Source organism: Monodon monoceros, unplaced genomic scaffold (assembly GCF_005190385.1).
Source record: "Monodon monoceros isolate NGI ecotype Baffin Bay Population unplaced genomic scaffold, NGI_Narwhal_1 Super_Scaffold_11, whole genome shotgun sequence".
NCBI lineage: Eukaryota > Metazoa > Chordata > Mammalia > Artiodactyla > Monodontidae > Monodon > Monodon monoceros.
Window position 1 is genome coordinate 34,608,318 of NW_021703767.1, and position 26,699 is coordinate 34,635,016.

Below are 26,699 nucleotides of genomic sequence, written 5' to 3' on the forward strand. Positions count from 1 at the left end.
TGTGCAACACGCGATAACTGTCAGAGTCATGATGTATCTGCTAACTCCTGAGGATGATTCCCTCTCCCCTTTGGCTGCTGGCAGTTTGCATTCTGGGGAGATAAAGAAAGAACAGGAAACTATCCTTTACTGAGAATAGATAATGGGTCAAATGCTTTATCCATATAGTCATGTTTAATTTTTTCTTTACACTTACACTAAGGGTTATCACCCTCTAATTACAGATGAGGAAACTGAAACAAGAGATTTTACATGATTCTTCCAAAATCACCTGAACAGATAAGTGAAGGATTGGGACACTGGTACAGATCCGTCTGACTTTCCCCCCATCCAAAACATCTCTCAAAGCCAAAAAAAACTTTAAAGTCAGATTTTATCCACAGACACAGCAAATGTACGGATGATTATAGCCCATATGTTTCCCTGCCTCCCAAATTATTTTCTAATTTTTGTTCCCTCCTCTTTTGTTTTGTTTTTGTTTTTTGCTTTCTCTTGTTATCACCCGTATTATTGGTATATTAGCGAAGTTTATAAAATTTTGGATGTATCACAGGAAGTTCATGGAGCTTGCAGCAATGCGCCACTTCCCTAGACATCTTAACTTGCCTTTTTCTAGAGCCCTCTTGCACACAGGTGGTTTGTTTTAATTTATCATTTACCATCACAATGTATTTCATTGTTGCTATTGTTGATTGCTAATGGTCAAACCGACTTTGGAAAGAATTATAATATTAGAATATTTTAAAGCAGATGTTGGAGACTGTAAATATGTAAATTGCTCACAACAGAGCCACAAATAGCTCAAATTTGGCATTCTGACTTGTCACTAACATAAATATGTGATTCAGATTCATTCACAGCCAGCTACATGAGGAGTAAATGAAGAAAAAAAGAGAAAAAAGGGTATAAAAATTTAATATAGATGTAAATGTGAGCAGAGAATGAAAGAGGCACATAAACAAGTAGAAAGGTCCAGAAAAATAATGGCTATACACAAAAATGAGTATTGCTCTGAAGTATAAATCCTTCTTATCATAATTTGCTGATTTTTTCCAACTATTATGACACCCCATGTTATATGTCTGACCCACTGGTTCAAAATGGCCTTCTCTTCACTGCAGCAACAGCAGTACTAAGCCAGCAAGAGCAAGCCTGTTCATGATCCTTCCACAGCTCTCCACCACCACTCAAGGATGCAATTCCTTGACCTTTGATATAGCAAGCTAATCAAAGAATAATTTCAAAGCTCCTTTGTTTCACAGATACTTGTTAGTCTTTGGCAATAGTTGATTTTATGAAAAGTGTGTCTCTTAAAGACGAAAGGGGAATATCTAGTTGAAGACAATTGCATTTTTGTGAATATTTGTCACGTTTACAGATAAAAGGCCTACACTTGTTTCTCGTAACTCATAAACACTTCATAAGGAAAGGCCTCTTTGAAGGTTTATGATCATATTACAGCAAGAGAGAAAATATAATTTCGATTAATCGGGGTGGCCTATATATTTCTACTGTGACTTTTAAGATACAAAAGTTTAAAAGTGGCCCAGTAACCTCTGAAGCGCTGTCATCACAATGGCTGGCTGAAGGAAAATACAATAGCTCTTTGAAGCTCCAAGGCTTGTTGATAACACCTGTGATTGCAGGTGACTCTTCTCGAAAAGAAAAGCACCACCTTCCTCTTCAATTGTGACCACTGTGTTCCACAGTGGGTCAGAGGTGACCAGGGTGCTTTCAAATTCAGTTTTAGACTTCTGAAGAACTGGATTGTGAGCACTGACAAGTTCCCAATTTAGCCTGTTAGAAACATAAAAATGGTCTGCTTTCCCTCCTTTACCATATATTTTCATTCACTAAGTATAGCAGGAGATTTAATCTAGTGACTTTCGGAATCCAATTTAAATTTAAACGATAGATTGTAAGATTTTTGACTAGACATATATTGAGGCTTAAAAAATAGTAATCTTCACAATACACTCGAGGGAGAGTAAATGAGGTAAAACAAACAAAAAAAGGAAAAAAATATATCACTGAGTGATTTTTTTCCCCATTACCTTATATACACATTATTTACAAGTCTAAAAGACAGAATAGAACCAAACCTTAGTACGCTAGAAGTCTTTTGACACAATTGTACTTTTGAGGTATAAAATAAATAGAAAATAACAAAGATACAATGCATGTCTATACTGGGCAATGGCTAAGAAATTTCTGACTAAAATGTATGATATAGTCAGAACCCATCGTTATATTACATCCAGAATTCCAAATATAAGAGGAATATAGACAAATTCATGTTTGCTAATAAGTAAGACTTCAAAACCACGTAATGCAATAGGAAAAATAATTGGGGAGAAAATGGAAATACACACTCTGGAAATAGAAAGAGCTCCAGGTTATAATACTCAAAGGCACACTGTAGAAAAGTGATTGGATCTGTCTTCTGAGTGTCCATGGGTTACAAATTGATAGATTTTTAACTTAATGTAACAAAGAATTTTCTAATGGGGAAGCCTGTCCAAATATGGAACGGGCTACCTCATGAGATGGGTTTCACACTACTGAAGATATCTAAGGGCAAGCAGAATCAGGGATGTTGAAGCAAAGATTAAAGATTAAACTATGTTACTGAGGTCACTTCAAACACTTGAGTCTATGAATTTTCTAGTAAGAGAACTGTCTACAATGAGAGAGAGCCCAGATTGATAAAAAGAGAAAAATAAATACCAACATACAAGTAACATTAGCTAATAGCAGAAATAAATGTAACTAACACATAGTTTATAAATGCTTCTTTGATGACGAGTTAGGGAGTACAATCAAGGTGACAAGTTTGAATTGTCAAAAACAGGATGTACTGAAGAAACCTGAGAAAAATCTCAAGAAAAAAACATTGATCTGCATTGGGCTTAGTAAAAAACAAACATTATTACAGAGCTTAATAAAATGCATTCATCAGTACTAATCCAGCACTAATGGGAAGAAAGAAACACTAGTTGTTAAACCCAAGCTTTCCACTTATTACAGGGGTAGTAACACCAGTCAGGCAGGAATGGTCCATAAGACATTTACTTTACCAAGATTACATATTGTCTCAGACCATGTAATGTTTATAGTGTTAACTCTATGCTCATTTAAAAATCCTTAAAATTACTTATTGGAATTCAAAAACTATTTGGTACAAAACAAAGGTGACTTCTTTACTGAACACAAGGATTCCAATTAACTTTTAAGGCATATACTCCATCTAACATTATTAGATCAGGTTTTTTTTGTTGTTGTTAATATGAGTTTATCGTGAGTGCGGCCCCTATAGCTCAATCTAAACTGGGGCGAGGGGGAATTCTGAACTCTAAAGTTGAGTATCAGCTCTGAGTCACAGTGATTTTAATTGGCATTGATGTTCTAAGACTGCATGAGCAGCAGATGTCCTGATTTGACTAAATCTAAACTTAAAAAAATCTATTTGAAAAGTTATTACCTATGTCAATATGCTTTTGAAAATGAAGCTTACTTTCAAATGCCCATGAGCGGTAATAGTTAAATGACTATTAACATTTTCATATGATTTCTTCAAGCCACTTTGTTTCTGATATAAAGAGTATTTTAAAAAATCTTAATTAAAACTTCTGATTTTGAGATAAATGTAGATTACCAAGCAGTTACATGAAATAATACAGGCAGATCCTGTGTAGACTTTACCTGTTTACTCAAATGGTAACATTTGAAAAGCTATGGAACAATATCCCAGCCAATGTACTGGCATTGATACAGTTAAGATACACAATGACATCACAGGCGGCTCTCCTGATTCCCTTTTATAATCACATCCACTTGCCTCCTGCCTTCCCACCACTATCCTTAACCCCTAGTTACCACTAATTTTTCTGTTTCTTTATTTTGTCACTACAAGAATAATACATAAAAGTAGTTGAATCATATGTATGTCCTCTTTTCAGACAGGCTTTTTCCTGTCAGCATAATCCTCTGAAAATTAATCCGAGTTGTTTTGTGGATCAATATTGTTACTTTTTATTGCTAAGTAGTATTCCATGGTATGGGTGTACCACAATTTGTTTAACCATTCATCTATTGAAACATACCTGGCTTGGTTCAAGGTATTAGTTATGAATAAAGCTGCTACGAACATTCATGCAGATGTCTTTGTGTGTGGGGAGAAAAAGTTTTAATTTGGGGGGATAAATACCCAGAGTGTGACTGTTGGGTTGTATGGTAGTTTTACAACTACCTCAGTGTTTCACAGAGTGAAACACTTTACATTCACAGACTGTAAAATTTTACATTCCCACCAGGAATGATCCAGTCTCCCTGAATCCTCACCAGCATTCAGTATAGTCACTGCATTTTATTAAAATAAATGAAATGGCTAAACCCATTTCAACAGATGGGTGGTAATAATTCCTTGTAGTTTTAGTTTGCATTTCCTTAACTAACAATGTTGAATATATTTTCTTTCATCTGTTTATTAGGCATCTATATACACTGTTCATGTCTTCTGACCATTTTCTAACCGGGTTTTTGTTTTGTGTTTCTTTTTTTCCTTTTTTTTAATGTGGAGTTTTGAGACATCTTTATATACAGTTGAATTTGAACACAGGTATTTTTCAATAATAAATACCACAGTACTACACGTTCTGTGTTTGGTTGAATCTGCAGATACCAAGGAACCTTAGATACAGAGGGCAAACTATAAGTCAAATGCAGATTAACACCAGCGTTGTTCAAGGATCAACTGTATTCTAAACTTGAGACCTTTGTTGGCTATGTGGTTTGCAAACATCTTCCTCCAGTCTGTAGCTTTTCTTTTCATCATCTTAACAGAGGCTTTATATCATAATTTTAATAAAGTTCAATTTGTAAATTTTTCCTTGTATTGATTGTGCTTTTGGTGTTGAGTTTAAGAACTCTTTGACTACTCCTACATTCTGAAATTTTTTCTAAAAGTTTTCCAGTTTTATATTTTATATGTTAGTTCATGATCTATTTTAAATTTTATATAAGGTATAAAATTTAGTTTGAGGTTAATTTTTAGCCCATGGATGTCCAACTGCTCCAACATCATGAATTGAAAAGGAAATCCTTCCTCCTTTGAAATGTTTTTCTACTTTCAAAAATTAGTTGGGCATATTTGTGTAGGCCTATTTCTAGGTTCTCTATTCTGTTACATCAATTTGTATCTATCCCTCCACTGATACAACATAGTCTTGATTAATGCAGCTATATAATGTCTTAAACTCAGGAAATCTGATTCCTACCACTTTCTCTTTTACAAGATTGCTTTAGCTATTTAAAACAATTGCTTTGCCTTTCCATATAATTTTAGAACAATCTTCTCTATGTCTTAAAAAAAAACTTGCTGGAATTTTAATAGGAATTGTCTTAAATTGCTTTTTATTTGGGAGAAATGACATCTTCACTATGTTGAGTCTTCTAATCTGTGAGCACAGTATGCATCTTCATTTATTTAGGTTTTCTCACCTCTTTCACTGGTGTTTTATAGTTTTCAGCATACAGTCCTGTTTAAATTTTATTATATTTATAAATAAATATTTCTTTTGAGAGAGAAAAAAGGGAGGGAAGAAGGGAGAGAGGAAGAGAAGAAGGGAGGAAGGGAGGGAGGGAAGAAGGGGGCACAATTAAAAATGACATATTTTTTAAAAAAATTTTATGGTCCCATGTTCATTGCTAGTACATAGAAATATAATTGATTTTTGTATGTTTCTTGCATCTTGCAATCTTGCTAAACTTACTTCTTAGACCTTGTTTTTTGATTGTTTGGATTCCTTGGAATTTTCTACATAGATCATCATATTATCCATAAATAGGGACAATTTTATTTCTTCTATTCCAGTCTTATGTCTTTTCTTTCCCTTCTTTTGCTTTATTTCATTAGCTAGAACTTTCAACACTATGTTAAATAGGAATGGTGAGAGCACACACATTTGCCTTGTTCTCAAACTTAGGGGGAAAGCATTTAGTTTCTGGCCATTAAGTACATTATTAGATGTAGGGTTTTTTTTGTTTTGTTTTGTTTTGTTTTGTTTTGCGGTACGCGGGCCTCTCACTGTTGTGGCCTCTCCCGTTGCGGAGCACAGGCTCTGGACGCACAGGCTCAGCGGCCATGGCTCACGGGCCCAGCCGCACCGTGGCATGTGGGATCTTCCCGGACCAGGGCACGAACCCGTGTCCCCTGCATCGGCAGGCGGACTCTCAACCACTGCGCCACCAGGGAAGCCCTCCCTTAGCTATTCTTTGAGGATAGGTCTGCTGGCCACAAATTCTCTTCGTTATCTTTCATTTGAGAATGTCTTAATTTACCTGTCATTCCTGAAGGATATTTTTGCTGGTTTCTAGTCAATAACTTGCAATAAATATCTTTAAGCACATAGTATTTTCTTTTTAATACACAGTAGGCTTATAGCCTTAGAATAAAGTACCTTAAGTGAAATAACTCAATGATCATGCTATAGCATTTTTTAACATAAATGCTGACAAACTGTTTTCCAAAAGGACTGCAGAAAATTATACACCAAGAAAAATAGTGCATAGAAGTGATCCCTACTCTTAGAGAGAGGATGGACTACTAAGACCCTTCCAACTTCATGATTCCAACTGATACCATTGACGAGGCTCATTTACCATGGTAATTTTTAGACATGACTGTATTAGTCAGGGTTCTCCAACGAAACAGAGCCAACAGGATGTATACATATATGAGGCGACTTCTTATAGAGATCAGTTCAAACAGTTATAGAGGCAGAGAAGTCCCACAATCTAGCTTTCTGCCTGCTGGAGAATCAGGAAAGCCGGGGATATAATTCAGTTCAAGGTTAGCCGATGATGTAACTCCCAGTAGGAGGCCTAAGGCCTAAGAACCAGGGTGCCACTGGTATAAGTCTCAGAGTTGGAAGGACCAAGAACCAGAAGCTCCAATGTTCAAAGACAGAAAAAGATGAACTTCCCAGCTCAAGAAGGGAGAGAGAGAAAGAGGAAATTCACCAGTCCTTCACCTTTTTGTTCCATCGGGGTCAACAAACTGGATGGGGCCTGGCCACATTGGTGAGGGTGGTCTCTTTATAGAGTCACTGAATCAAATGCTAAATCTCTTCCAGAAACACATCCACAGACTTACCCAGAAATAAATGTTTACCAGCTATTTGGCATCCCTTAGCCCAGTCAAGCTGACACAAAAAATTAACCATCACAATAACAAGGAAGAATCAACTTTGAAGAGCAGTGAGAAGTTTCTTTTGCCTTTGACATTCTCAATCAGTACTTGTTTATTCCCACACCAGTTCACCTGGGCATTTTTGCTTCACTTCTCTTCCCCAGGTCAGAAACTTCATTGATGATGCATATCCTACACTGAACTTTCTTTTCTATAAAGAGCTTAGGGATGAGTTTAGGCAACACTACACTTTACAACTGTCCTTGAGAAAGTAGAACTACTGACTTCTATAGTTAGTTGAAAAGCTATGACTAGACCCAGAGATACTGGTGTTCTATTAATGATTTTTACCTTTAAATAAATGGACTCATCAGGCACTTTGGGGGGCTGAAAAACTGCTACACACCTAGAAACACCTTAACTAGTGTACTCTTGGACATCTCTGAACTTGTATATGAGATACTTTTGAAAAGATTACCCTTTAAATTATGTCAAAATAATGAGAATATACAGAAAATAATTTTATTTATCATTTTGTCATAAATTGCAAGGAAAATATAATTTTCATCCATTTAGTTTTCAAAAGAGATCACAAGTAGTAAAATCATTAATAATCATAATTTACACATTGGTCTCTGCCCTATAAAAAGAAGCAGAAATAACCATATTATGCAGATGTTCAGCAGCATGGCTGAACTAGACCTATAAAATTGATTCTATAGAAAATATATCCTTCACATTATCCATAACTATATGAATTTGACTCGTTTATTGTGCAAATATATCTATACATACATTCATATTTTAAGTCTATCATTTTTCCATATAAATTTACAAAGACCACAGTGGTTTTATGCTCTTCTATATTTGCCCATACTGAAATCAGAATAAAGAGAAACCTATATCTGACATACATTAAATGTATGTTATTATGCTAATTAAATAAAATTGACAGATTGCTTATTTCTGTACTTAAGTGCATATTTCTGTATTTTTTATATTTATATAAAATTATTTATAAATCAAAATAATCATAGCAGTTAATTATATGCCATGATAGATATATGATAGATAATGGGATGGCAGATTGGAACTTATAAGTTATTTAACACAACACATTTCATGGGGGGTGGGTAAGATAAGTATTTGATAAAATTGTGACTTTGTGAGGAATGGAGAAAAATTATAAAGCTAATAATTATATATATAACTGTTTGCAAATTATCCTCTAGGTTAGAGACATCCACATTTAAAAATTCTTTAGGGAGTTAATTAAAATAGAAAAAGTCATCACTTCTCAAAAATATGACCAAGAGATTTAATTTTGGCTTCGCATGCTTATTTTGACATTTTTAAATGCATTTTAATATGAGGAAACAAAACATCATTTTCTACTTAAAGTTTTTCTTTTTGCTTTTTTTCAGAAGTCTCAGAGTAAAACCTTTTCATAATAAGTAAAACAGCATAATATTAAAATGTCCTCACCATTAAGATATATGCAAATTTATAAAATGAAGTATCTCCATACTTAGGAAGAACTGGATTTTGTGTCAGTTGGTATATCAGAAAATAGATCATGATTTCTTACTAAAAATACTGCTTTAACAAATTACTTAGGGCACAAATAAAATTAAAACTGAATGATATAAAACATATCAATTAAAAAGGCTTTACTATGTGGCAGCATGGGAAGTTAAAAATATTTTTGAAATAGAAATAATTTTTAACATCAAAAGCCAAAGGAAATGGCAGAACATTCTGCATGAAAATATCTCATGAAATGTACAGAATACTCTCTCAGGATAAACATTTTTGTTTTAGGTACAATTCTAATAGATAATAAGCATTAATTAGAGAGCAAACACATGCTGTTGAAGTAAAATCAAAAGGCAGGTCACTGAAATGACATGTTGTCTAGTAGGAAAGACTAACATGGGGTATTTTTTCAATGTAATATATATATATATACATACACACACATATATACACATACATACATTATTAGACCTATTTAAATGCAGTATTTAAGTAAGAAGGGGAAGTCCAGCTTAAGTCTATTGGAATGAGACAGGCAAGAAGACATTTAAAGCAGCAGGGACAAGGATGGTGATGGTAGAGTTTTTATGAAGGTTTCCTACAAGAGGAGATAGATATTTGGTCTTGAAATATAAGATAGTGTATAAAGCAAAGTAGAGGAGGGAAGGCATTCCAAAGGAGAAAGAATGGCATGGGTAAAGACACAGAGACTTGGTATGCGTGAGAAACTCTACATTGTAGAATTTAGAGAAGTAGAAAGTGATCAGATACTTGAGCTCCTAGTTTGCCAAGAACTTGGAAGTTATCCTTAAGACCAATTACTTTGAAAATATGATTCTTGTTCCCACAGAGCTTCAGTGAAGATGCCTCAGTGCTGAGTGGATAGCACACATGGGATTGCTAGAGGCAGCTGGGAAACCCCCTACCCTGGTGTCTCAAGGCAGAGAAAGGATTAACCCACTGTGACTATTGCCTATTGTTCTTTAAGTCTGTGTGCTTTCTCCCAGAAATTGGCTAAGGGTATACAATGAAGGAGAAGTGCAGCCACATCCCTGTTTCAAGTACTTTTTAAAAATAATGCCATCTGTTTTAATATGTATGTTTCTTAAAATTTAGAATTGGATCCTTTTGTATATCAAAAAGTTGTAACTGAATGTATTCATGGACCCATAGTTTCAGCGCTGGGGAAAACATACAAGGAGTAAGGCTTGTATGTTGTGACTGTTGTGACTACCCCACCCACCATCCCAAAAGCAAGTGCACATGTATATATTTTTACAACCACTAGACATTCCCTGAGATAGCTGAAAACTGGATAGTACCCTTGTGCTGCCTACTGCCAATTGCAATTCTAACTAGCTAGTGCACAATGGCATTTTTTGTGCTCAAGGCCTTTCAGGCAATCAGGGAACCCACCTTCAGTCAGTGGACTAGGAACAGTAAGGATAATCTCTGAGAAATATTTGGGACCATATTTGAGATGGCATAACTGACTTGTGAAACCCTGTTTTATGTCCTTTGTTCTCATATTTCTATCTCACATGATCAAGAAAGTTATCAATCTATGACATAGTCTATAAGGAGGAGGCAGCCTTAAGTGTGAGTAACTCTACAATAGACATTGGATCTCCATTGTCACCAGAGCCATTAGCATTCATCTGTTTAGAAAACAACTGTCATAGGCTATAGTTTACCACCAAATGATTTACACTTGTCAGTCACACACAAAATTTACATTTGAGAAAGCTTACTCCAGCAATACTATGAAGAATATATTTGGTGATGAGTTGAGTATATTTGAATCAATTGTCACGCAAGCTTACTTAGCTTATAATTAATTATACCTCCTGCTGTGACTAGTTACTATTTAACAGATTTGACCTGGAAAACTGTGATTCTTTAAACTGACTATTTTTGTTGTTGTCAACTTTCTGGAAATGTTAACTATATGAAAATTCAAGGAAAATGGAGGTAGAAAAATTGTCATTCAAGCATTTATTGATTGCCCTTCTCCAGCCTTTAAAACAGCTTCCAGTGGAATTTAAGGGAAGTCTCGTAGTCCTAGCAGAACTTAGTCAAATCCAGCTTTCTGCTTGGTCCACAGGCAGGTGGGCCCACAAAATCACTCAGGAATCCCATCATATTTCCTTATCGATGAAACAACTCTCCCACTCTCTCAGATGACAGTTCTACACCTCCTCTCATCTGGAATTTCCAACACCTCTCTCTTAACTTTTCACCTTCAGTTGACTGCCTTGACTTTAAAAATAAATGAAAAAATAGAAGCATTTACAGAACATCATCAACACCCAATCAAATCTACCACCCTCTCTGCTTAAAACTCATATATCTGTCTCCTTATTATATCAGATAAATTGTCCCTGAACTTTTCCAAGACCAACCCTCCATTTGTACCCTAAATCCCATCTTCTCTTCCCTTCTCAAAGATTTGTATCTACAGTTATCCATTCTCTACTGACTCAGCAATTTTCCCTTCTCTATTGGTTCAACCCTATCAGCTGAAACACCTCCTACTTTAAAAGAAACTTTCTGACTTACAACTCTCTATTTTAGCTACCAACTCACTTTTCTACTCCCCTTTAAAGAATATCCCCTCATAAAAGTTATCGTTACACATGCTGCCTTCACTTTCTCTCTTCGCATTCATTTTTAACCCATCAAAAAGAGAATTTCAGCCCAACCATTCCAACAAAACCCTTTTTAGTCCAAATAAATGACCATCAGGCCAAATCAATGTCTAATTCTCAATCTTCATCTAACTTAAGCCCAACAGATGCAGCTGACATGGTTGAGCCCTCCCTCCCTGTCCTTCTATTTCACCTACAGATCCTTCTTCCTGACCTCTTCATGTGAGAGTAACTCCGAGATCAGCAGTCAGACCATATCTCTCCTCATCCTCACTTTTCAAGTAATCTAATTCAATCTCATAGCTTGAAATACCTTCTATAAACAGATGACTTCTGATTTCAATTTGCCAGTCCTATCCTTTCCACTGAATTGCAGGTTCAGATATTTGACTGGCTACTCAAGATCTCCATTTATATGTCAAATGGACATTTCAAATTTAAGTTGTCCAACAATGACCTTTTAATTTCCCCCCCCAATACTTCTCCCAGTTTCCTGCAGCTCTATAAGTGGCTATGCTATACCTCATGCTCAAAAGGTATAGAGGTGCCATTTTCAGAGGCCCATTTACCTACTGGACACAAACTTAGAAATAATTGTTCTTACCCTCATATACAACTAATCACTCATCAAGTTTTATCAGCTCTCCCTTCAAAATGTATTCCATTTTAATCTAATCAGTTCTTAAAGCTCCTGATGGTACCACTCCTACCCAAAACACTACAATTTCTCACTGGACTGCTGCAGTGCAGATGACCCTTAACGCTGCCCACCAATTCCACACCTACCCACATCCCTCTTCCTCCTAGCTTATTATAATATAGTGGACTTATCTTCAGTATTGTTACACCATTCCCCTGATCCACACCCTTTAACAGCTTCTCATCAAACACAGAATAAATTGAGTAAAATAGAAGAAAATCCAAACTCCGAACAGAAACCTACAAGGCTTTACATGATCTGACAACTGCCAAACTCTCTGGACTTTCCTAAAATTATCCCTCACTTACCATTCTGCATCTTCTTGCCTTCTCTTGAAAACACTAAGCCCGTTCCCCCACAGAGACTTCACAACTGCTTTCTCCTCACTGTTCGCTCAACACCAGGATTTTATATTGCACCTTACTTCATTCAAATCTGTTTAAATATTACCTCTTCAGAAATGGTTATCTTGATCACATTGAAAAACAGCTGCAGTCAGCATAACACTGAACACTTTTAGGTGACTTTATTTTTCTTCATGATACTTGCTACTATCTGGAACTTTATTTTGTATTGTCTGCCTTTCCCATAAACAGGGCTCAGAGAACTGGGGTCTTACCTGGTTTTTTACTGCTTCATTTCCAGGATTCAGGAATATTGGGTACATAATAAGTGCTCAATGAAATTTTGTTTAGTTAATTAATTAATTAAATTAATTAGCTAATTCAGCACCTGTGTGTGCCAGATTTTTTTTTTTTTTTTTTTTTGCAGTACGCGGGCCTCTCACTGTTGTGGCCTCTCCCATTGCGGAGCACAGGCTCTGGACACGCAGGCTCAGCGGCCATGGCTCACGGGCCCAGCCGCTCCGTGGCATGTGGGATCTTCCCGGACTGGGGCACGAACCCGCGTCCCCTGCATCGGCAGGCGGACTCTCAACGACTGCGCCACCAGGGAAGCCCCCAGACTTATTTTTAATACATGATTCTAAGCAGCAGATTACTTTATCATTAACATGTGTCCATAAAGCCCCCTGTCCCTATCATTCATTTTAAAAAGCAGAGACACTCAGAAGTTCATTGTATATACATATGCAGTATAAATATACACATATACATAGTACATGTATATATTTCCTAAAGACATTTTACAGACATTTCTAATATAGAAAAAGTACTTCATTTCTATTTTTAAAGCAAAACTTCCTTTGCTTTAAAACTAATTTACCTGCACAGCATAGAAATCGATATTCTTGCCCCATTTTCTATCAATTTTAGTTGTGTTGAGGTTATAAACTATAGTTAACAGCAAGAAACAAAAACATTAAATAATCTATGATTAATCTGTATAAAACTTTGAACTTTAGATGTGTCTGTACACATACGTATATAAACATGTATATAAATGATAAGAAAACTCAAATCTAGTGCATATTGATATAAACTAGTTAATATCTACACAGTAATATAATTTATAAACACGCACAACACAAGAATCAGAATTCTACTTTCTGCAGGATGTTAATAAATCCTGCAGAAAGAGTGTATAAAAGGACCAAGCTTCCCTCTGGCTTGTTCCCAGCTTCTATGAATTGCCTGGGTTTATGTTCAAATGGTCTCAAAGGTTTACATTTCTTAAGACAAATTTTTAGCTGCAGCCAGTTTTTTCTACATGCTGAAATTATCAGTAGAGCAGGGAAATAAGCCATAATGAAGACAAAGAGGAGAGAAAACCAAAGCTGTGCCCTCACCTGATACAGACCCGAATCCTCCCCAGCCTCAGAACCTTGCTCTCCCTTGTATTAAAAAAAAAAAGTGGGTGGAGGGAGGAGAAGGGAAGAGGAGGGGTGGGGAGGGGAGGAAAAAAGATCACAAAGAAAAACCGGAATGCTTCACTCCTGCCTTGATGGGAGAAATTCTTAGGTCTTCATCAATTCACAGATGACTATCTAATCTAGACACTGAGGATAGCATCTCCTCAGAGTATTTGGTTCTGAGTGAAGTTCTTACTTTTGCACTGCCTCTATTTTAATATTTTACACCTTGTCTGCTTGTGGCAAGTGGAGTCTATATAGTAAGACGTTTAAAAAGAACATAGAGACAATTTTCCCTTAGCTCTTTGCAGAATTGATAAGCATGAATAAAAAAGTAAAATCCATGATTTTTTTATTGTTGGGTATCTCCTTTTAAATATCACAAAATTTAAATTGCCAAATGTACAGCTGAGATCTATGAGACAGACAGACAGAGAAAGAGAAAGAGAGAGAGAGACAGGGAAAGAGAAGAGAGAGAGACAGAGAGAGGACAAAGAGAAGAACTAGGAGAATAACAAAGGCAGCCAGATGAATCTTTGATGGACTGATGGGGGAAGACTGATAATAGTATTTTGTTTAAGTTAGTGTAAATCCTGAAGCAGGTTGTGCTATTACTTACTGCTTGAGAAAATGGTAAAAAAAGCTTCATTTCTCTAAAATGTAAACTACAAGTAAATGGTACTATATGTTGATGGGAGCTTGAGAGTGATCAAGAAGAGATGAAAATGAAAGATTTCAATAAAATAAAGAATTAAAATGGTGACAAGCACTACTCTGTAAGGAACAGCCCATAGCTTGGATGCCAAAGCAAACCCACCCTAGTTCCATCCACTAACTACCACAAGTTAATGTCACTATACCTTTAGTATTTAAGGGTTTAGTGAAAATTTTTAGCTTCTTACAAGGAACAAATTTCAAATAGGATATTCTTTACAAAAATGTAAAACCACCATTAACAGTGTTTATAATATGGAATTTACATACACACACTCAACAAAATATCTCCTAAAGATGAGATCAAAAGAAAAATACGTTATCACTATTTTAAAATGCAAAATACAAATATAATTGCAAATCTTATCTACAGATTATGATAAATAAGTGGAGAATGAAGAGAGGAAGCCATGAGCAAGCATTCCAGGGGATTGATTTTAGACTGCTGAAGTTAAGAAGGGACTTTTACAATGTGGACTGGAAAATAAATAGGAGCTGGCCATACAAAGGCAATACTCCAGCAGAGGGAAAAGCGTGCATAGAGGCTCCAAAGCAAGAAAAGGACCAGAATGGTTAGAGATTAATGAATGAGAGGAAGAGAAAGTTAGGATGAGACCAGAGGCAGGTCCTTCAAAACGTTGATGTTAGGATTTCTTAAAAAATCTCTTCTAAGTGCACTGAAGGGCCTCAAGGTCAAAGACATTTGAGAAATGAAGTATCATTGTGCAGCACTTACTTGGAGATTCAAAATACACAATAGCTAATTAAAGATTCCAAGAATTTCAACTATAAAGAAATGTGTTGAACTTGATTTAATTCAGGGTTTTCCAAATTTATTTGAGCACTGAACACTCTTCATGTGACACACATGGATATCCTCCTGAACTTTCCTCCCTGGTGGATCATTTTCTATAATAGTTACATGGAACAAACTGCTGTGACAGATCTGGATGCCACTGTTACTTCATGAATTAACTGAAATACCATTTGCTATATCTGGGAATAAAAGGACCTAAAATATTCAATAAGTAAGACTCCGTAGAGATAACGAGTTTCATTTTTTACTCAGTTGAACAAATATTTGACAGTTTACTCTCTGGTAGGCTCTGAAATACTGTGCTAAACAATAGGTTTACAAGATGTATAAGACCTATATTCTAAATTTGGGAGCCTTAGAAATCATAAATGTATTCATTCATTTCTTTATCCATTCAACAAATTTGTGTTTAAGTAAGTCGAGCACTGTTCTAGTCTTGAGGGATAAAGGCAGAAACAAGACAACACTGCCTTTGCTTTGCTGAAGCTTGTATTTTTGCCTGGTGTAGAGGAGAAAAGTAAACTAAATAATAATGCAATCCAAAAACCAGTATAGTAAAATACATATTAACATGTAAGAGAGCAGACAGTGGAGGTAGATAATCAAATAAGAGCGTTTAACGCAGGGCAGAGGTAGGAAAGAGAATCTGGATTTGAGAAATAATTTGGTAGTAATATAAAGAGGAACTGTAATGGTTAGATGGATGTATGTTCAGAGTTTGTATAATACATAAATTTGAGATCAACAAAGAAGTTGTGGAACAAACCATGGAAGTTATAAGAAATAATAACTAATTCTTACTATGTGCCAGGAACTGTTCTAAGAACTTCACGTATTTTTTTTTTTTCGGTACGCGGGCCTCTCACTGTTGTGGCCTCTCCTGTTGCGGAGCACAGGCTCTGGATGCACAGGCTCAGCGGCCATGGCTCACGGGCCCAGCCGCTCCGCGGCATGTGGGATATTCCCGGACCGGGGCACGAACCCGTGTCCCCTGCATTGGCAGGCGGACTCTCAACCACTCCGCCACCAGGGAAGCCCGGTAAGCTCCGTTTTAATCATCATTTTAGAGATGGATGTGAGTACTAGAATATTTTAAATTATGTATGTGGCTTGCATTATATTTCTTTTGGACAGTGTTGTTCTATATGCTTCTCAGCAGGACTATTAGGTTCCTAGTTTACACACTTATTTTGTGCACACCTCACATATAATTTCCCGTTTTTCTTCTGACCCCACCAGCCAGCAGCCTGGCAGCGCAGCAGTCTCCTGTACCAGGTGGTCAGCAGGGACAGCAGTACTGAGTGCCTCTCTCACCACTTCTATGACCTGACAGTGTTCATCCCTTTATTTTATCACTAAACTCCCCGAATTCTCTTCTTTTACAGGAGATCTTAGATACCTCACTTCTGGAAAGTGCTGGGAAAAGATAAAGAGATGGGCAATTTCTAATAGCCTTTCAGATATAACCACACAAGCTGGTCGATGAGCCCATGGCAGAAACAAGGAGGAAAAACCGCAAGTCAAGCAAAGCCCGTGCCAGATTATAAGGCAACGCTTAACAATAACACTTTGTCGGAAGGAAAATATCAGGAGGACATGCTAGTCCAGCCTGGGCTCCAAACAACAAACATAAAGGTGTGAGCTCCTTACTCATAATCATTGTCACAACATCAATGGCCACGTGAAATAGAAAGAAGAGACAGGAGATGGTAAGAACTAAGTGGGCCCTTCCTGCCTGAGCTAATCTAGGTACTGTTATAGCAAACAGCTTAGCCATTATACTGAAACATTTGTCCCCTAACTCCATTATTGGGAAAGACTGAACAATTTGATTTAAAACCTACGTCCTGAGACTAAAATTCTGTTTCCCTCTCACAACAAAGTACCATCAGATATTATCCTAAGAAATATATCAGATGGCCCTGGATTTAAAAGGCAAAAGAATCAGGGTAGTTAATACAATAACTGTTCAATAAAATGCCTTCTGCACCTGAAAATTTTAAAAATAATAACAAGTAGAGGGATGCTTTGCTTATTCTGCATTGGAGGGGAACAAAGTACTCCACATAAATAAAATCTTCACAGTAATCCTCATTAAAATATAGTTGACAGATAACTTTAACTTAATCGTTAAAATAGCATTTAAAAATTTAACATTTTTAACGAAAATACTTTGAAATAACATTTTACTTTTTCCTAGTGCCTAAAAAGACATTTTTGAACATGACTTAAAGCTTTTTTAATGACTCACATTCATCATGATCAATTATTATACTATAGTGCAGTCTAATGATGCCCAGAGTGACAGAGTGGGGAACTGTTTGCTGCTGCACCTGAGGGGCCTCACATCGCTGTGCTTTCAGTTCTGGTTTCTGGCCTTGATGGGCTTTCTCTCTCTACCATTTCTCTTGCCTGTGATTTCTCAATACTGTTAGATGTTGATCACGCTAGGTCATTTCCACAAACGTTCCTAATTTGGGGCTTCTACCAAGAAAACAGTTGAATGTGCTTTTAAAAAAGAGTGTGAGACCACAACAAATAAAGATCCACAGCAATTATGGCGCATATTTGGCTCACGGAAAGTATTGTTATTGCTTGTCTTCAAGCCTCTAAGTATCTTTCAGAGGAATATGTTGGCTGGTTAATCTACCCACAAGAAGACTGTGACAATGATATGGCAATGTTGGTAACAATGGCGATTATCATGACTACAAGCCAGGCACCAGGATAAGTGTGTCACTAAATCTTCACAATCACAGGAGGGAGATACAATTAGAATCTTATTTTACAGATGGGGAAACTAAATTTAGAAAGATTAACTAATCTGGTTGTGGTTACACGCTAAGCGGTGGAACTAGTATTTGAGCCCAGGCTGCTACCTAAAGCCCAGGCCTCTACCCATTCTCTATCATGCCCCCAAAAGTCAGTAACTACATTTATAGAAATTACTTACAACTTAGATGCAAGGCATTACAATAAATAAAGGTTACTGAATTTTAACTCTGTAGATTTCTTCACTAAACGTGAATTTTGATTTATTGAGCCTGATCTTAAAAGGCATTTATTTTGTTGATTCATCTGCTACTTAAAATAAAGGAGATGTTAACATAATTCTGCTGAGACAGTGTCATACTACCAGTTTAGGTTTATAAAATTCCCATTTATAATCCAAAGAAAGTTGAATTACAATGTTGTGTTTAAACTATAAAAGTATCATTGTCCTATTATCATATCTGACTCAGTACCTAATTTACTACGTAATTTTGAAAGTTTCATAGAATCTGATACTCTCTTAACCCGAGGTACATCTCAGGGTCCAGAGATAGCCCTAGAGGCCCAGAGATTATATCAATCCCAAATATGTGTTCCTTTGGTCTGAACAATAATTTCAAAAATTTAAATTAATTGCAGACATTTAAAAATGGGGATATTTCATACAAAATGTGGACTTCTGACTTCTCTCAAAGAACTGGAAGATGTGGCTTCACATGGTAACAACCAGCAGGAACTTGTGAGTGGGAGCCCCTTCTAACAAGACCTGTTTGCTCTGGGTTGCCAAGACCACAACCTGGCCTGCTTCCCTCAGTTACCTGCCTGGTTTGTGAGTTAAGCCCTGCTTTCATCTTTAGTAAAAATCTGAAAGTACAACTCCAAACTCTTCATAATATTCTATATTTAGCTTGTCATGCATTTTCAATGATGTTATTTTATATAGTTTTAATAACTGCCCTGTGGTACATTATGAGCTCTTCATCCATGAAACCAAGATTTAAGTGTTAAACCGCTTGGTAAGATCAGAGAGGTAAAGGTCATGTAATTCTAAAACCACTTATTTTATATTCTGTCAGATCTTTTATATCTTAACTATATGTAGTATTTATTATTATCATCATCATTTTGACTGGAAGTATCTTTGATAGCTTTCTTCACTGAATTCAGTTCTAAAGAACAGGTAAACACACCAAATCAACACTTTGCAGTGTCACTTTCATGGCAAACAAATTTGATGGTGAAAAGTTTATGAGACAGAGAGAAAGAGAAACACAGACTGCTTTACTTAAAATATTTTCTATAAGAAAAAATAAATATTAACTTTACTTCCACATTTAATACATAAACAACAAATATATGACTAAAATTTAAAAAATAAGTATCTTTTTCAAATGTAACATGGTGATAAGTGCAATGGAAAAAAAATAGGTAGGGACAGGAGATAGGAAATGGCAGAAGACTGAAGGAGATATTTTATTTCAGGTTGTCAGAGAAGAAAGTTCAATAAGGTAGGTAGGCACCTAATGCCTCCAAATTGAATGATCCTTAATACAGATTATCACTATAGTCATCATGACCATCATCCCTCACAAAGATCAGATGAACCCACTGAACAGCTAGTTGGTCTCATTTGCCATCCTTTACACAGTGCTGAGAATAGAGCTTAAGTCTTAGAAAAGTTGGCTATTATGCTGTTTTGTTTCCTAAAGCACTGGGAGAAAATGTTAACTATAACTGCCCCTGAGTTTTAGTGATGCTTTCAGCAGACAGAGAATTTTGAAAGGCTACACAGGCAAAGGTCTAATCTTGGGGAGATATTTTAAGCTGAAAAAAGACAATGAAATAAATCCTGAGGCTGATGGCTTGTCTTACTAACAGTGAAAGAAAAAGAAGCAGAATGAAGACCAAATAGAGATATCTCACCACCACAAAACTGGGATGGGAAATTCAGAAGTTTGAGAAAAATATGCCTGATCACTAGTCCAAATGAATGGGGGGTGGGGGGGAGGAGACCCTCAAAAATAAATAATTTTTATGTTACTTATAAATTATGTGCCCTTCCAAAATTTTAAGATACCTATATTTTCTGAAAATAATTGGTTCACTATAACATAGGTTATTTATCTGCAGCATAACACTAAGGAAATCATTCAGCTAGGGAACCATGAAATATCTCTTCATAACCTCAAAACAGCTAGTCCATAACCTAGAGAACAGACATGCTTAAACAAGTTGTTTTGTTACACACAGATAAAAAGAGAAAAATGGATTTTTTTTCACATTTCACCTGCTTGTTTAAAAAGGTCATAAGAAAAACCCAGATATTATTATTATAGACTCAACAAAATTTGCAGACTTAAATAAACAACCACTGAATAGGGACCTTGGACCATTTTCACAAGCATGTACCATTGCCTGAAGTTAAAAATGCTGCTTTTGAAGCCATGCTCGACATTTTCAAATTTAAGGTAAATTACCAAGTAGAGTCCTACTTTAGAGTGAGTTTGTGTTTGAGAAGGTGAATGTTACAGGTGAGTAAGACCTAAATACTCAAGATATTTTCACGATATCCCTGTGCACTTAAAGTTTAGACTTGTGGGAATAAACGAGGCAGATAATACCAGGAACAAAGTTTACACAAAGACTGTAAATCCTTACTTTGCAGCAATGGAAACCTTTCTGCCAGGCTGAATAATCTCATAAACCCTGTAAAAAAAGTAGTATTTCTACCACTCAAACTCAAATCCAGACAGATTAGATTGATATAGCAACTTCCTTAATCGCCTTTACAAAAGAAAATCAGCCTGTCTGAATTTTGAATCTAACTCTACCTTCTTTGAAATAGATTTAACCATTTGCCTCAATCAAGCTGAAATAAGGTTCTGGTTTAAACAAGGAAAAATTACTAAAAGGAAGAGAGAAAATTCTGTAAAAGAAGAAAACAGAAAGACTTTTTATGGGACATCCAGCATTATTAACAATCTTACTGTGAAATTTTAATATTCTTAATGAATAGGCTATGTAAGTTATTCTTAGTTTATTTTTAATTGTCCGACTCCCTTTGGAATAGTTAACTGTTTGCTAAATCTATGTCTGAAATTGTCTTTTAATCTTTCATCATTTGCTTTTTATTAAGCAAATAGGAAAGGTATTTGTCTAAAATGATACTGTATTACTTCAATTAAAAAAAAATTCAATGTTCTGAAATCTATCCAAAGAAATTAAAACATATACTTTCTCTTAGGGTTTTGTGCTAGTTTAAATATACAGAAAATATCGTCTCCCTAAAGATATGACATAGGGTAAATGCTCAATAAGTTTATTCAATAAATTTATGAATGAATTGATCAGAAAAAAAAGTTTCTTCTTTAAAAAAAAAATCTTTGATGTTAACCTTAATTTACCTAAGCACTTATTTGTAAACTTTTTTGACTGTGTGCCTTATTAGCACACTCCTCCATATGTATATTTATTTATTAATTGTATATATACCACTTTAGTAATATATTAATAGATCCACAAAAAGAAACTAAAAATAAAGGTAAAATAATCAAGGTCTGGTTAAACTTAAAATTGCTTTGATAGGTGATTTTAATGCTCATCCTGGCTATAATAGTTCACTAAAATACATAGATATAAATGAAAGAAGAGAATCAATGGCTATCTTTATTAAGTTATAAAACTTTTTTTTTCCAACTCCTTCCACTATCTACCATCTTTCATGAAATATGGATTGTAACTAACTTCTCTGAAGTTAGTTAGGTGATCTTGCCAATTAACCACAAGGTGATTAATTTATATTTATAATTATATTTATAAGCATAACCAATGGGCTTAAGACAAACTATAATTGGAACAATTTTAGAAACTTGGCAAAAAATGCTCCAAGATTCATATGTATGCAAATAAAAGAATTTTTATGACTGAAATCATTTGTGGCAATAAAATCACAAAGATGGAAACTTTTTCTTGATATTTTCCCCAAATGGTTTCCCCATAGCTAAACTTTCTTTGAAAGCAGTTACTTCAAGTTAACTGTTAAAATGTCACCTATACCCTGAAGGGAGTGATTTTTTTGTATTTGTTTTATCCCAAATTTCTGATAAGCATATGCACAGAAATTTCAAGCATATATATCTAGCAATGTGTCCTAGATGAATCTAAAACTTTTCCAGATAATACCTGTTTTCAACAGAAGTTGAACACGTTTACCCTTTTTATGCTATTTTTCTGTGTTATTGTGGCCATTTCTACTATAGCAAAAAAGAGTGATTATTTCACCCGATGGCCTGATGCTTTTTGTTTTTTGCTTTTAAGAAATCACAAAGCAGCATATGACTTTAAAGCTCTCTTAAAAAATAATATTTTAGAGGTTTCTATTCATGCCCTGGATGCTTAGTTTTTAAATATCCTGCTAATCATAATGGTGTCATATATTCATTAATTAATATATCAATGAACAATAATTCTTAAATTAAGGTTCATCATTAATAATTGATTGTCGTGATGTAATATCATATAAATATATGCCAAAATTTTCTTTAGAATTTTAGTACCTATGTTTATGAGGGCTTATCCAAGGAATGTAAGATTGGCTTGACAGGGCTTCCCTGGTGGTGCAGTGGTTGAGAGTCCGCCTGCCGTGGCAGGGGACACGGGTTCGTGCCCCGGTCCAGGAAGATCCCACATGCCGCGGAGCGGCTGGGCCCGTGAGCCATGGCCGCTGAGCCTGTGCGTCCGGAGCCTGTGCTCCGCAACGGGAGACACCACAACAGTGAGAGGCCCGAATACCGCAAAAAAAAAAAAAAAAAAAAGATTGGCTTGACATTCAAAACCAATAAATGCAACTCACTATATTGACAAACTAAAAAAGAAACATCACATAAGATATCACAGAATATTTAAGATTCAAATATCCACTCTCAGAAGGGAAGGCCCCATGAATTTCCTTCCACATTCTAACTCGTGGAAAAGACCTAGCAAGATTAAGAAGATCCACATATTATAGTGTATGTACTAAAAGATATTTTATTCCATGTGGTTATGACCTTAAAAAATCAAACTGGATTCATTTTTTGTTTCTGAAAGGAACTCTAATAACTCAAGGTAAGAGTATCTTCCTGCCTAACAGTTGTCACACTACAAACTCATGCTGACAGAATACGATTACACTACTTTTGTACCCAAATGTAAGGTTCGGGGGGGCGGGGAAATGAGCATGAGCTCTACTATGCTATCTCCTTTGAGATTCATATCTTATCTTTGAAGGAAATACTTAACAAAGAAACTGTTCTCATTCGAAGCTTTAGTAAAGGTTACGGTATAATAATTGTTAAGTTCCACAAATTGTGCAGTTGTCTTGTTATTTTATCAAGTGCATTTACATAGTGTCAGACACATATGCAAAATACAATTTAAAACTGAGACCATTAAATTATATCCATTATTTCTCACTCTAGAAACTTTTGAAACTTATGGGTGACAGATTTGTCAAGAAGTTCTCTTTACCAACTAAAGAAAGAACAACCCAACCTCTGCTATGAACTGTCATTAGTAATTTAGCAGAGCTAGAAGGCAGTTCAGCCAAGTAGACAGAAAATTAAAACATGGGCAGCTCCTGATTGGAAATGTATTCATAACAGGTAATGAAATAGCACAGTCAGGATCTCTGGTATTACTCAGAGTGAGAGATTTAATTCTGATAACTCTGATGATGACACTCGAATCAGAGATTATAAATGGTGACAGGTTGTGACATACAGATAGAATGAAATAAGCATCAGCAACATATCTCTACAGAAGCTGATTCTATATAAGATCAACATTTTCTTAATTTCAAAAATTATTACAAGTTTTCAAAAAAGAGGTTTATTAGGGCCTTAGGCAAACCCTGTACCATTTTTATATCTACTTTTCAATAGAGTATAATATTAATCAACATATCAAAGGCAAGGGGTGAAGTATAAATTGTTGTTTATATCTTAAAACATGAAGTATAAATTGTTGTTTCTGATTTCATCTGGATAAGGAACAAGCCCACAATTATAGACGAATAGCTATCCTATGTATAGAGTAATAGTAAAGGTTTGGGTTTTCCTGTGTTTATATGCATGAAAAGAATACTCATTAAGTGCCGCCACATAAAAATAATGTTATTTGTAAAGAATAATAATTTTTATTTTGGATTTTCTATGCCTTTTTATATTTTCTAATTAACAAAAATGGCATTATTAGTTTTATAATGATTAGTATATTTTTTGAAAATTGCCTATTTCAGACAAACTCTCTACCACAGAAATACAGCTGAGAAAAATAACAATATTTCCACATAGGTATTTCAATACATCTCTTTTGAATTTGTGAATTGGCATATTTACTGTGTATGGTTAAAACTTGTTAGATGTGGGGATTTTAAAACTTAGCCCTAAAATTCTTTAATACTCCTGTCACTGAAATAAAAGGGTCTATGCCCCTTGAATCTGTAACTGGACAATAGCTTATAGCAGAAATGATGCCATGTCAGTTTCCAGACCCAGACCGTAACATGGAAGAGAAGAAATGTCACACTGACCTACGCCCCAGTTGCAGATCTGGAAGTAAAATAAACAACTGCTGTTGTCCGAAGTCACTAAATTTTGAGCTGGTTTGTTAAGCAGCAATAAATAACCAAAACAGCATCGGACTTTCATCATGAATGCCGATTATAAAAATGGTTTTCGCATTACACCAAAACAATGTTATATTACATATGCTATAACTAGTCAGAATAGGAGGAAAATGTAAAAAAAAAGAAAAATGCAGTACACTTTCATCAGGCTAACATAAATTTTATCAATAAAGTTTTTAATAAATTACAACACAGTATTGAGAAAATAATTCAAAGAATTTTAGAATCTTTAGTATGTTATAAGTTGAAAAACCTAAATATTACAGAATTATTTCCTTAAATTTGGTGATTTAACTTTTTAAATTTGGTTTTGTAGGATTTATCTATATTGTTTAATGATGTTGTAACTAAAAGCATAAACCTATATAGAAAATACTAATTCTATAAAAATTAGAGAATTTAAATATTGTCAAATAGAACCACATATTGAATAATAGAAATACATTTTAAATGGAACTATATTTACGGAGGTCTAAGCCTACATGACATAATGCAGCCCCGAAAAGTCATGATAAAAAAAAATAACAAGCTAAAATCATACTACATGTTATTTACCAAAAGTAAGCACCTTAGAAAGATTAATAGTTAAGTCAATAAAAAAGAAGTACTGGGCTGGCCAAAAAGTTCGTTCGGGTTTTTTGGTAACATCTTATGGAAAAGCCCAAACAAACTTTTTGGCCAATGCAATATTAAATATGCCTTAATTTCAGTAATATAAACAATAGAATTGTTTTAAGACAATTATGTATAAGTCCCTTTCCTTAGAAAACTGGATAACTTTAAATGGACTTTGAGAGCTCAGGATACAGAAAAATACCCTATAATAAATATTTTAATAAAATAAAGAATCATTTTATAACATAAAAATCCACCTACTTCATGTATTTCTTTTCAAGACACAGTTCCACAGCAGAATAGTTTCAAAACATAAAAATTTAACAATTTAGTGTATTTCTTTCATAAGACACAGTTCTACAGGATAGAGCCAACATTATTCATCCAAATATGAACCAGAAAGTTCAATTAATTGTATTTCTTGTCCACAAGCTACTTTGACAAGATTTACTCAATAATGAAATTGTTAAGAATTGTATCATAGAATTAGCACAGGTTCAGTCCCTTTTACTCATTATAAATCTACAGTATAAAAAGCAATATTCAAAAAGTGACACAAATACAAAATACCTTTACAGAGGGAATTGTATTAATCCCAAAACTCTGCCTCCTCTTATAATGAAAACCTGAGAACCAGAATGATTAATCGATTTGTACCAGAGTGAAACTAGGCCTGGAACCCTGCCACCTGCTTCTAACTCTTGTGTCTTTTCTCATATATTATGCTGCTTCATCTGGCACGAGTGATTCCTATACAGCTATGAAATATAAAATAATGCATGATAATAAGAAAAGAGTGAAGCAAAACAACTTCCTCCATATAAAAGACATCTAAAAAAAAAAGTCATCTAATTTTTGCTGAAACATTAGAATTTTTCATTTTATCAAAGTCCTTGCTGAAGCATTTTTCTACACTGTCTGTTTTCCAGATATGTACATATTTATTTATGGTACAACATCCAACAGAAAATTCATTAAACTCTTTCAGAAATATTATAAAAATTAGTTATACATTACTTGATACTCTGCTACTTTTAATATGCCTGAAATCATAATATTATCACTTATGATAAAAAATGGATACAAGCTGATAGTATTTTTTATTTTACAACATTTTTGCCATATTTTGGAATTTAGATTTAATCACCTAAAACACCCTTCTAATTAGATGGCAAGTCAGAGATGTATTTAATCTTAAGGAATTGTTTTAGCACTAAGCCTTACATTATTA

The 26,699-nt window shown here is 35.0% G+C and overlaps 1 protein-coding gene across 1 annotated transcript in view; it reads right to left on the reverse strand.

The window, feature by feature from the left end:
- The window catches only part of GBE1 (1,4-alpha-glucan branching enzyme 1), a 297,920-nt gene that overhangs the window by 111,173 nt on the left and 160,048 nt on the right, over positions 1–26,699 (reverse strand). The window lies entirely within an intron of this gene.